Source organism: Phaenicophaeus curvirostris, chromosome 2 (assembly GCF_032191515.1).
Source record: "Phaenicophaeus curvirostris isolate KB17595 chromosome 2, BPBGC_Pcur_1.0, whole genome shotgun sequence".
Lineage (NCBI taxonomy): Eukaryota > Metazoa > Chordata > Aves > Cuculiformes > Cuculidae > Phaenicophaeus > Phaenicophaeus curvirostris.
The window spans coordinates 120,395,583-120,409,136 of NC_091393.1; positions in this window are offsets into that span (position 1 = coordinate 120,395,583).

Sequence of the window (13,554 nt, forward strand, 5' to 3'; positions counted from 1 at the left end):
AATAGATCAGCATCTGCAGAAAATGATGTGATGGCCCTCATGCTGTTGTGGTATGGTCTGAAATACAGGGGTTTATTCTCTCTATCTCCCAAAACACTTTGCATGGATGAGAGATGAGTGAAACTGTCTCCAGGCTTTTGGTCTATGTCAGCTGACCCTCCTTTAAACACAGATTCATAGAATCATAGAATCACCAGTTTGGAAGAGACCCACCGGATCATCGAGTCCAACCATTCCCACCAATCTCTAAACCATGACCGTGACATGGCTCAGGGGACAGCATCGGCCAGAAGCACTTCCTACCAGGCAGTTTCCATGAAGGCTTCTATCATTCTTTGCTTTTATCATCAACCTTGTGAGCACTTTCTCTTTTTATTTAAACTTCCCACCATACAAGGAAGATTTCATATGAGAATCACTCCGTGCAGCAGAGGGGTGGACGCAGAACCCACCACACTTCCCTCTGTGACCACCAGGTGACTCATTCTGCCCATGGAAGTGGTTCTTTTCCACCTCATCCACTTTCACCTTGTCTCAGAGGTGTATGAAATGAGCCATCCACTTTTGGAGGGACAAATCATGCCTCTGTCTTCAATGGACCCTGCTGCGGTCTCTACTATAGACAGATGGAGCAAGAGACAGAGGCTGATAAGATCATAACAGAGATAGAAATAGAGGTATTGGCTAGAAGAGATGCTTTGTATTATAACTGCTTGGAGAATCCCAGCAGATCCCTCTCTCGCTGCCACCCTCGACAGGCACAGGTGTCCCCTTGGTCCTTGCTACATCTGCCAGCCTTGTGTGGATGTTCTGGATGCCCCAGTGCATCTGAAGCATCATCAAATCCCAAGTATCAGGCAGAAAGGTCCATCTCAGAGGGAAACACATCTGCAGTCAGAACCCAGAAGGACATATAAACCCACCAGTTTTATTGGGGATGGACAAACCGAGCTGTGGATGCTGGTGCAGAGGTGTCTGACAGCAGATCTCACGTAAGCTGTGGTCGCAGGGTCACTGAGCTGGTCCCCTTGGAGCGCCGAGGTGCATTCCAATGTAGCTGCTTTCATCGGCAGCAGCGTAGGCGGCCGTTGCTGCAGCTTCCTTCCCAGTGTTCCATATGGAAGCAAAGCCTCCGGCAGTGGCCGTGGTTGCTTCTGCACTGCTGGCTGTCTGAAAGGCCTCTGGCTGCAGGGGGAAAAGGGGTAGAAGACCTGCTTAGGTGGGACCTGCGAGCCCGCTTGGAGCCACACGAGTGTCACTGGCTGATTGATGAAGCGCTTGCAGTTGTCAGTGGAGAAATTCATGGAGGATGAGGCTTGTATTCTGGTGAGGAGCAGGCTCAGCATTTCTGGGTGGGTTTTGAGGGCATGGAGAGGAAGGGATGTATAGTTTATGAACCTGAGTCACTTGCAGACAGGAACCCCAGGGAGACCATGTCAGAAGAAAATTGGTCCTTGGAAGCAAGAGTCAAGTCAACCTTAACGTGACCTGATTTGACCTGAGGGCCCTTTCTGCTCCAGTTCTATCTCAGGGTTAAAACCTGCCTTTTCTGTCCCCACAGTCCTACAGAAACCCATGTCAGTATTTTGTCCTTACCGTGAATGTCCTGGAGGAGGAGAATGACAATGACTGCAAAGAGCACCTGGAAGAACCGCATGGCTGAATGAGGGTGGAGGTTCCACCACGAGGAGGAGTGAAAGGCTGTTGAGAGATGCAGAAGAGAGAAATCCTGGATTTATAGTGCCTGGGGGTTGTGCAACACTCCTGGAGCAGAGGGAACTTTGTCAATCTCAGATGTATTTCAACAGGACAGCAAACAGTTGCACTGGGATGTGCCTACTCTTGGACACGTGTTACAGGAAAGAAAATAATAAAAAAAAGAAAGAATAAATAACAAGGAAAAAGCCAAAACAAAGCAAAACAAAAACAAAAACTGCAGAGTTCTGTCAACAAATAGTACCAAGCACTGGGGAGTCTGCTACTGGTTGCTGCTGGAGACAGGATGTTGCTGGCTGACCCTGTCTGGCTTTTCTTGTGTTTTAGGCTTGAGCGTGTGATGTTAAAATCCTGTCCAAGTGTTCACAATATCAAATTTGCTTTATTATTATTATTATTATTATTATTATTATTATTATTATTATTATTATTTCCAGCTCCCAGTCTCTGTGTTTAGGACTGACATAGCCAAGTGTGAAAAAATCCAGTCTCTCCTCCTCAACGCTCCCCAACGCAAAAAGTTGGCTTGAAAATCATGGCATCCTTAAAAATCAAAGGTCTCTTTGTACTTCCCAACTTCTAGGCTGCAAAGAGGCTGTTTCCAAGGTTTTGTTTACAACTGACATGAAAAATGGTAATGTAGCATCTTATTCATTTATGCCTTTAATAAATGGGAAAGCTGGGATTACGGAGGAGGAAAGCTTGCGTATTATGTCTCTCCCAAGAATGCTGGCAAGCTCTCTGGTTTGTACTAATTCTCTAGGTCCATTCCAGGAACTCGAGAGAGGTGGGATCTGAGTTTCAACTTGGGAAAACAAAACAAAGCAAATAACAAGCAGAAATCTCCCCCAACCAGCAACAGACAGAGGAAAAGGAAATATGATGGAAACTTTGTAAAGATTTTACTGTAAACTTTTTACAGTACCAATGCAGTGGAGGGCATCACCAAGTCTTCCTTTTTCCCTTAATGAATTATTTGATGGCTTTTAATTGCAGGCTGGATGCCAGTCAGTGCTGGAAAATGTGAAACTAGCGGCCTTCAGGCTGCTTGAAGGGAACAAGGATCACCTTCTTCAAACAGTGCAGATAAGGGGCCCTTCAACACATGGACTTTAGATCACAGGACACTGAGCATTCAAATACGTGTATCATGCAAACTGGCCACGCACAACTTGGGGAAAGAAATTGGGTCTGTAACCCTGTCTGCAGGAGGTGTGGTTGCAAGAATGTGTGTAGAGCCTCTCTACAAGCGCTGGTGCTTTGCATATCTAGTGGTTTTGCTTGGTGCAGAGGGTAGAGGAAAGTAACCCACCATGCACCTCTAAGAATCAGCATCTCCAGTGTGAGAGATGGGACCGGGCAGGGTTTATCTAGTAGAAATGGTGGTGCAGCTCTCGAGCTATTGCCTAGATAGGGAGGTACGTGTGGATGCTCGTGTGTATGTCCTGTGCTGAATATGGGACTGACGCATCTGGACATGTCTGCAGGCAGTTCAATGCACTCTAGAGAGGTTTAACACAGAGCCAGAGTCTCACATGGCCATGGTGTGGCAAAATGCCACGTTTTATCTCTAGCTCAGCTGCTCTCCCTTAGTGGGAGCAGCACCATCTCAGCGGTTGAGCTGTGTCTGAGGCTGCAGAATCCGCAGGAGCAGGCACAAAAGTGGCCAGGAAGTGTCTTCTGCACCACTGAAAAACCCTGCTCTGCAGCTGCGGTGCCTGGTTCGAGCTGTAGAATGTGCCTTGAGAGAGTCAAAATAAGACAAAACGCAACATAAACCAGATTTCCCAAAGAAATCTGGGGCAGGATGTTTCTGTCCCCTGGGTAATTGCTAGGACAGCAGCTGGGCTTGCTCCCTTCAGCATGGTCCATATGCTGTATTAAGCTCAGCCTCTGGTGAGCCTATTGGTGCTGGTCCAGCAGCCTCCCACCCTTCCCTCCTCCCCAACCTGCCCCCAGATGTTTTTCTTCAGAGCCCACCATACACAAAAGCTGATCTGTGCTCAGCGCCACATGGCACAGGAATAGTTCCTGTGCGCCTCAGAGGTTTTGAGGCTGAGGAGGAGTCAAGTCAATCTGCATCCTCCCCACAGCCCCAAGCAGGAGAGATGTCTCCACTAATTTCATCTGCCTTCAGTTTAGGACCTGAGCAGCCTGATTTTTTTAAATGCTGGGCTGTGGTAGGGTGGTGATACCTTTCGCTCCACAGGAGATGGAGGAGCAGGCTGAGTATGAACCTCTTTCTCCTGCATGGCAGTGAAGGGAGAGCCTAGCATGCAAGTGGTTGCATTAGATCTCATGGGAATGCTGGGGATGTGAGGAACAACCTGGACCTAAGGGGCTTATCCAGGGCTACGGGATCTCAGTTTGCCCAAGCAGGAGCTCAGCTAACTACTGTTCTGCTCCTGATCACACAGCTCCATTACAATGGCATTTTTAAGGCAGAAGCAGAGGATTTCATCTCTATCTGTCTCTCTCTGCCAAACAAACAGTAGCGTGTTGCCTGGGAACAGCAAACAAATTTGAACGAGGATGACATTCATGCCATGCTTTGATAAGGTAACATCTCCAGTTACTCATAAGTCTTGTGCTTGTTGAAAGACTGAGTGTGAGGGTGAAGCTCTGCCCTGGCTGTCCATGTGGCTGCAAAGACCCCAAATATACCTCCCACAATGCCTGGATGGTTTCTGGGTCTCCCTTAGGAGCTGGTATAGGTCTGCTACAGTAGTGCTGAAAAAAACCCTAATTTTGTAGCCTTCTGAGCTCTGTCAGGTACAGGTAGCTGGAGTTAAAGGCTCAACCAAGCCTTTCACACAAAAATCCTCTTCCTCATTTGGCTTTCACCCATGAGGGGCAAAAACTTAATGTTGTTTCAGATTTAACTTTTCCTGATTTAAATTCTCACCTGCCTGCATCTCCAAAGGGATAGTAGACTTCACCTTCTCACTTCTTCTGCTATTCTAGATTCCCGTTTGGCTTATCTCACTATTATCTCCACTTCTGTGTGCAACCCTGCAGATAAAAGGTTGGATTCGCATGAACTCCAGACTACAGGTGGATCTACGCACTGGGAAACGGTCCCAGTTGGGCAGAACTGCTGATCATGGGTGGAAGTCTTTCAGCAAAGGGTCACACTGGGATTGACTGTGACTGACTGCCTCAAACAATGAATATGTTTTGTCTTTTGAATGTAAAGGATGGGTTTAGTATTTGATAGGAATGGTTGGACTCAATGATCCGATGGGTCTTTTCCAACCTGGTGATTCTATGATTCTATGATTCTATGAAATGGTGTTTGAGGGTCTGTAGGAGTGTGACCTCATTGTGAATGAAAACACACAGACAAACAGCTCTGTGCTGAGTGAATAAACATGGTCACTGAGACAAAGGAGTTTAATGCTTTCTCTTCCCAGGGATTACAGGACACACCAACCTTGGAGTAATTAATTTGAGCAACCTTTCCTATCATACACTTACACCAAAGCATCTCATACTGCTATTTAAGCAGCTTCTCGTGGGCTGTGCTGGTGCCTGGATGCTGTGCCCAAGGTTAGTTAATGGGTCAAGAAACCACGTCAGGAAGCAGTTGTGTAGGGTTGGTGTACTAAAGGGAGCTCTTCTCCACTCTCCATCATGTCCTTGCTGCTTTCTCTCTCCTCCCTGTGTGTCAGATCAGGTAGCTAGAAGGGAAGTCAGTTCAATTTATTCATCGGGCAGATATGATGATGGATTTTTCTTGTGCTTTTTCTTTCTGTTGTGTGGTGGTCTAGGGTTATCTCCAGCCAGGTCAGTGAGGAAGGGAAAAAACAGCTGTGGAAGAGTAGGACTGAGCTTTAAGCAGCAGCTCACGTTTACCCTACTGCCAAAGGGACGATGTGTCCTATAAACTGGCTGAGCATTTCCACCTCCCTTGATCAAAATATATAGGCATAGGAACTGGCAGGGAGATGTACAAGATGAGCTGCATGAGCCCATATGTTTCATTTTCTTAGGAAACCAGGCTATAAATATGGTGGCTAAGTGTCCCCCAGATGAGAGGTGTGAATGACAAACTTTGTAGACAAATGTGAGAAATAAACTGCTTGATTTGGAAAGGCTCTTTGATTGAAAAGCCTGGCTGTGCTGTACTCATACATCAGCGTGCCTTGGAGAGGTGGGTTGGATCTGGGGAGGAATTTGGCTCCAGCATCAGCCCCATCTCTGTTTCCAGTGCAGTTCCCAGGCTGACAGAAGGCTCTGGGTAGTCCAGCTCTTTTAATGGTTCATCCAACTGCAGGGGATCTCCAGGGGAGCATTGGCATCTCCCTGCATACATGGGTGTTCTGGACTGTGTTATGATGACCCGAGGAGAATAGCTGAGCTGCTCACAGGAGAATGGAGTCGCTCAGATGAATTCATTGTTGGACCTCAGGCGATTGGTCCTGACCCTGGTGAGGTCAATGGGAATTTTCCTGTTTGATTCATCACAACAAGAATTTCATCTCCCAGGGAGGACTTTTCCCTGGCTCTGACCAACGCCTCAGTTAATTGGCATAGCTCTCTCATTACATCATTGTTTTCTTGCTTTCACAGAAACGATTGACCTGGAGAGAAATATTTTGCCTGGAAAGGGAGACCAAGACCTAGCTGACAAAGGCAGGAGATGTCAAAATTTCACGCTGCAAAAACAAAGAAGGGCTGAGAGTGGATCTGGACAGCTGGTTTCAAGCAGATGCAGCTCATGGGCAGAAAGCTGTTAGGTGCAAATAGGCTAATTGCTTTGGGACCACTGCTGGCTGATTACAGAGGAGAGGAGGAGCACCAGGAATGCCGTCCATGGATGAGAAGAGCAGCCTGTCAAGGGCAATGGTACACAAATTTCAGACATTTTCCCCACCATGTTTAAACCAAGCAAGGCTGGGCTCTTCCTTGGTCTTGCTGCATTGTGGAAGAGGGTTGACCCTGGGACAGCCCAGCTGGGTTTTGCATTTTCTTATCGAGGTGGAGCAGGCACGGCTGATGGACAGCACATTCCTGCTATGAACCCCATGGGCAAAGGAGTCTGTATGTATGTGGGCAATCCCCATTCCCTTTCTATGCCTGATTTCTTTGGCCAGCCCTTCCCAGTGCCTGTAAGAACCTGGCACAGCCTGGAATCGAGGAATAGCATGAGAAACACAGGCTTTTATGTCAAACTGGGTAGCTTTGACCCACCAAAAGTGGTGGGGAAAAGGCTGACACATTGCAACTGTTTTCTCTGGGAAGGGTAGTGAAGAGTCAAATCCACCTTGCTCTGCTGGGGAGATGTGGGCTGCTGTGTTCTCCCCTGGTTGGAGGGAGAGCGTGCATCCCACCACCAGCAGCTTTGCTGAGTGTCATCAGGAGTCACAGACGGACGCTTGCTGTTCTGTTAAACTTCAGGTTTATTGCTTTCAGGTAAGGAGAAAGGCAATTTCTCACCAGATGCCAAAAGGGGCAATATATAGTCTGTGTGGCCCCAGTTTCTTCTTGTCAGTGTTACTTATAAAGTCACAGCAAAAGCAAAAACCAATTTGATCCACAGCCACAGAAACAGTCACAGAAAGGCACAACATTTCCTTCCCAACAGCAGCTCATTTCTTATTAGTGTAGTACGCAGCTCTCCACGTGCTGCGTTTTCCAGCTTTGGAAATCTTCAGCTCTTTGTGGCAGTGGGTGACAAAGGTTTGCAACAGAGAATGATGGGTTCGAAGCAGTATCCGGCCAGGTATTCACCAGAAACACAGTTTCCAACTAGGCACAAGCCTCCTATTTGCTTACAACTGTCTGGTCCATGAGCTGCTCCTGTCCAAAGAAACAGCAAGTTGGTGGGTGAAATGCTTGGGGTTTCCTCTGGCACCATGTGCCAAGCCAGGACTGTGAGTGCGCATAGAGCCTGGGCATTTACAGCTGCAAAGATCTCACACAAGATCCCTGTCCAAAAGGACAGCTTCAGACATCTCTGTTAGAAAACCCAAGTTGTAGAGCCAACCTCACTCAAGGAACATTTTATCATACAGTTGGTTTTTCAAGTTGTTAGCAAAGACCGTGCACGGGAGGTCAGAGTGGTTGTCCTCACTCTACCAAGGAGGCAACTGCAGCCTGAGAAAAGGCAGAAAGATTTTCCCAGAGCACAGGACCTCTCCTCTTGGGATTCTTCAACCAGTCTGCTCCTAGAAGGGCAGCAAAGTGTCCCATTTTCATAGCTTCTTCCCTCATTTTTTTTGCATTACCCCAAGAGATTAAATCATGCATTTTGAAAAAGTGTCTGACCCACTGTCTCATCCAGAAAGCTGAAAACACCTTTTTTCCCTCAGTGCCTATAATTTGGATTTAATTACACAGTGAGCAAAAATTATTCTTGTTCCCAGACACCTATGTTTACCACCCTCAGCCTTCCTGTTCTTACCGTGACTGCTCAAGGAGATGAAGATTAAAATGAACCAGAGGATCCTCATTGCTTTGGTTCTGCTGGAAAATTGAAGGGCTGAGCATGAGATTTTGCAGAAGCCTCTATGTGCAGTTGGCATGCTGGATGGCATCCGGGAAGAGGGAGGGAGTAAGCAGGAGTTAATTATATTCCAGTCTTGGGAGCGACATTTGGTGCTGAGAAACCCTTCGTGTCGTTCTGACCCAGTGCTATGGCTCCAAACAATGTCGATTTGCTTCAGGTTCACTGGTTATTGGCTTCCCTGGTTCCTCTCCCTAGCAGCTGGCATTACAGATGGGTAGATTGCCAGCTTCAGGCAGCTTGGTGGGAAAAGAGGCTCAGAGGGATCCTCTGCCCTTCACCTGCAGCCAGAAATGTCCCTGGAGAGCTGATGGGTGTGAGAGTGGCAACCTGCAAGGAAAGACTCCTGAGGAGCTGTAAGGAGGAGAACTCTGCAGGCTAGGAGTGATTCATTTTTTGATCTGAGCTCGTGTGAATATTTTCTGCAGCTGAAACCTGGGTGTGATTTTTTTTTCCGGCCAAAAAGGCTATTCCAGCTTTGGCTTCTGAGGAATTTGGGAGGCTTCATTCCTGAGCATGATGAGCACACAGCGCTGGTGGAGGAGGTAGCCAGTTAGCTCAGCAATGCACCACTTGGTGGTCATTATCTGATAGATATGCAGCTCTTGCTGTAAAATCAGCCTGTGATATTCCTGCCACTCTCATCTGTCTGCAGCTTCTGCCTAGTCCTGCTGTTTCATAGAATCATAGAATAACCAGGTTGGAAGAGACCCACCGGCTCATCGAGTCCAATTGTTTGCTCCCACTTCAGCTCTGTTAATGTAATTGCTTGTGTGAATATGTCCTGAACTGCATAGTTGAAAGATGGAGGTTAAAAATTCCCTTTCCCTTCAAAAAATGTAGTTCAGGCAACTCGACTGTCATGGATCTGCAGGCATGAAATCTTGATCTATGCCCCTTGAGATGCTTAGGTATTGGGGAAGACGTGTGAGGAATAGTGATGGACATGACACTGTGTAAGCCAAGCATGATATCCTGGGTCATCTCAAGTGACACCAATGTCCAGATGTGGACAACTAGATCTGGCCCTAAAGCTAAGAAGGACAAAAGACAGATTATTTCTTTCTGTAGACTCAGATGGGTTAAAGTGCCTTGTTCAACGATTGACTGGTCCTAATGTAGGACAAACCCTTCAATCTGCTTATCCAGTTATTATTCTGATTCTTTTTACTCCATGGTCACCGACTGAACCAGAAATATTTCTAACCACCCTCACTTAGGAGTGGGACTAGTCCCTTGAATCTTGAGCAAGGAGGTGGTCTAGGACCTTTACACAACTGTTTGCACATCCTATCATTTGGACTCGCCTCTCTGGGCTACATGGTGGGCAAACCTGTAAGGCAGGTCTGGCAAAATAGCTCACAGCTATGGACCTTTTTATGCTCGAGAGATATTGATCTCGGATGAACAGCAGTCATAGTCCTGCTGCAGTCTCATAGTAATTTCCATGTGGGCCCGCATAGGTTTTGCAAAGGAGAAAATTTTTCTACCTCCTCTCCCCAGGTCATTTTTTGGGTGTGTTGCTTTTTCAGTGCAATTCCACTTCAACAGAGTGGGGTGGGCCTGATTTTTCCTTGCAGGGCCCTTCCACAAGCAACATTATTCCCCTTTACTCATTCTCTTCATGCTTTATAACTGATACCATATCTTAGTTGGTTCCATACATCACTGTGCGCTCAGCAGGGCACTCAGAGTCACCACTATTGATTGATTAAATATCACTTAAATCCTTCTGCCCTGGAAAAGCTGCATAACTCATGGGAAGGAGTAGGCATGGCGTGTGATGAGGGACGTATCTAAATAGGTGAAACTACACAACTACTATGTGCCACTGTATATCTATACAAACAATTGTTTCTGGACAAAAACATTACAAGGCCAACTGGCAAACATTTCATAGAATCATAGAATCATAGAATCATAGAATCATAGAATCATAGAATCATAGAATCACCAGGTTGGAAGAGATCCACCGAATCATTGAGTCCAACCATTCCCAGCAATCTCTAAACCATGTCCCTCAGTACCTCATCCACCCGCACCTTAAACACCTCCAGGGAAGGCAAGTCAACCACCTCCCTGGGCAGCCTGTTCCATTGCCTAATGACCCTTTCAGTGAAGAATTTTTTCCTTATGTCGAGCCTGAACATCCCCTGGCGGAGCTTGAGGCCATTCCCTCTTGTCCTGTCCCCTGTCACTTGGGAGAAGAGGCCAGCACCCTCTTCTCCACAACCTCCTCTCAGGTAGTTATAGAGAGCAATGAGGTCTCCCCTCAGCCTCCTCTTCTCCAGGCTAAACACCCCCAGCTCTCTCAATCGCTCCTTGTAAGTCTTGTTCTCCAGCTCCTTCACCAGCTTTCTTGCTCTTCTCTGGACTCACCCCAGAGCCTCAACATCCTTCTTGTGGTGAGGGGCCCAGAACTGAACACAGGATTCGAGGAGCGGTCTCACCAGTGCCGAGTACAGAGGGAGGATAACCTCCCTGGACCTGCTGGTCATGCCGTTTCTGATCCAAGCCAAGATGCCCTTGGCCTTCTTGGCCACCTGGGCCACTGCTGGCTCATGTTCAGTCACTGTCAACCAACACCCCCAGGTCCCTCTCCTCCAGGCAGCTTTCCAGCCAGGCTTCTCCTAGTCTGTAGCTGCACAGGGTTGTTGCGCCCCAAGTGCAGGACCCGGCATTTGGCCTTGTTAAACCTCATCCTATTGGTCTCAGCCCAGCGGTCCAGCCTGTTCAGATCCCTTTGGAGCCTCCTGACCCTCCAGCAGATCCACACTTCCACCCAGCTTAGTGCCATCCGCAAACTTGCTAAGGGAGCACTCGATGCCTTCATCTGGGTCATTGATAAAGACATTGAACAGGGCTGGACCCAGCACCGAGACCTGGGGAACCCCACTTGTCACTGGCCTCCAGCTGGAGTTAACTCCATTTCCCACCACTCTCTGGGCCCGGCCATCCAACCAGTTTTCCACCCAGGAGAGTGGCGCTTGTCCAGGCCAGAGGTGACAGTTTCCGAAGCAGAATGCTGTGAGAAACTGTGTCAAAGGCTTTACTAAAGTCCAAGAAGATACACCCACAGCCTTTCCCTCATCCAGCAGCCAAGTCACTTTGTCATAGAAGGCAATCAGGTTAGTCTGGCAAGACCTGCCTTTCGTGAACCCATGTTGACTGGGCCTTATCACCCGGCTGTCTTGCATGTGCTTCATGATAGCACTCAAGATCATCTGCTCCATGACTTTCCCTGGCCCTGAGGTCAGACTGACAGGCCTGTAGTTCCCTGGATCCGCCTTGTGCCCCTTCTTATAGATGGGCACAACATCAGCCAGCCTCCAGTCCAGTGGGACTTCCCAGTAATCCAGGACTCTTGGAAGATGATGGAAAGGGGTTTGGCCAGCACATCCACCAGTTCCCTCAAAACTCTTGGGTGGACTCCATCTAGCCCATAGACTTGTAGATGTCTAGCCGGGCAAGCAAGTCTCTAACCACCTCCTCTTGGATCGTGGGAACCTCGTTCTGCTCCTCCAACCTCTGGGGTTGTGCGCAGAGGGAACAACTTTCCTTACTATTAAAGACTGAAGCAAAGTAGGCATTGAGTACTTCAGCCTTGTCTTCACCCCTGTTACTGTTGTTCCCTCTGCATCTAGTAGGGACTGGAGATTCTCCCTAGTCCTCCTTTTACTGTCGATATATTTGTAGAAAGATTTTTTATTGTCTTTCACAGACTTGGCCAATCTGATTTCTAGTTGGGCCTTAGCCCTCCTGATTTTTTCCCTACACGTTCTCGCTTCCTCCCTGTAGTCCACCCAGGATGCCTGCCCCTTCCTCCAAAGCTCATAGACCTTCCTCTTCTTATTGATGTCTCTCAGGACCTCCCTACTCAACCACACTGGTTTCTTATCCCGCCGGTTACTTTTCTGGAACATGGGGACGGCTTTCTCCTGAGCTGCTAGGAGTTCCTTTTTGAAGAGTGCCCAGCCCTCATGGACTCCCTTGCCCTTAAGGAGCACCTCCCATGGGACTTTTCCGACCAGCCTTCTGAACAGTCCAAAGTCTGCTTTCTGAAAGTTGAGCGTGACTGTTCTGCCAACCTCCTTCTTCATCTCACCCTGCACTGAGAACTCTATCATCTCATGATTGCTTCGCCCCAGGTGTCCTCCAACCCTCACAACCCCCACAAGGCTTTCTCTGTTCACGAACAGTAGGTCCAGGAGGGTGCCGTCCCTTGTCGGTTCGCTCACCAGCTGAACATTTGTTCATACTATTTCTTCTCTGTCATCCTCAGTCTTAGGGGAAAGTCAAAAAAACCTCTTCCCAAGATGGGCATGGGTACCAAAATTTATAATTTCGTTGAATATCTGAATGCCTGAGTCAGTGGAGAGGTGCTTTCGAAAGACTATGAAGGATGTGTCAACAAGGCATTTTTCTAAATTTGCCTGGAAAACCTGCTTTTGTTTCAAGTCTGGGTAAAGGTTTGTGTGCTCAAACCCATCCAACTTTTCCAGCTGTTCCAGTTGGCTTTCGCTGTGTACAGACCTTGCTCTGTAGATGTCATTCAACCATCAGACCCATAGTGAAATAGTAGAGTGACACGAGAACTTTCTCTCACCTGCACAGTCTCGTGGTGCAACAATTCTTTATTAGCTGCTTCCTTCAATAAAAAACCAAACAACTTAGTTGTCCTTGACCCTGTAAAACATATGACAACCACATGATGCTGGTGAGCAAGATTAGGCTAATCGGGAAGACCGTAATAGAGAGGTGGGTCTGCAAGCAGATGTTTCCCTCTGATGACCTCCCATGGCACAACATTTGGAATCAGGGTGAGGCTCAGAGACAAGGGCAGCAGCTTCTTTCAGCACCTCAGACATAGTCATTGTCACACTTTTTCCCAAAACCTCAATTTCTTATGAAATAAAATAGAATTGCCTCCTCCTACCCCCTTCTGAAGCAGACAAACCATCAGTAGCAGTGCTTCTCTTTCCATGTCTTTCTGTTTTTGCTCGTCCTGCTGAGACTCCTCCAAGAAGAGTTACTGACATTAAAAACTCTAGGGTAGGCAACCGTAAGCCTGGGTTGGCATCTACCATGTAACACTTTTATATTTGTGGTTTTTTTTCCTCCATTGAGATTTTTTTTCCCTGTGTGTAGTTACATAAATTTCCCTCCCTCTTCTCTAGAAAAAATAGAAAGGGAAGACAACAGTTGAAGACAAAATGCTTAAAAGTATCTCACATAATCTCTATACCTTTCTTCCCTTCTAGTTCTCCATCCTAGGTAAAAAATGTGGCTTCAGGAGTAGTTCTGCTGTTCACATCTGCAAGTCACACTTG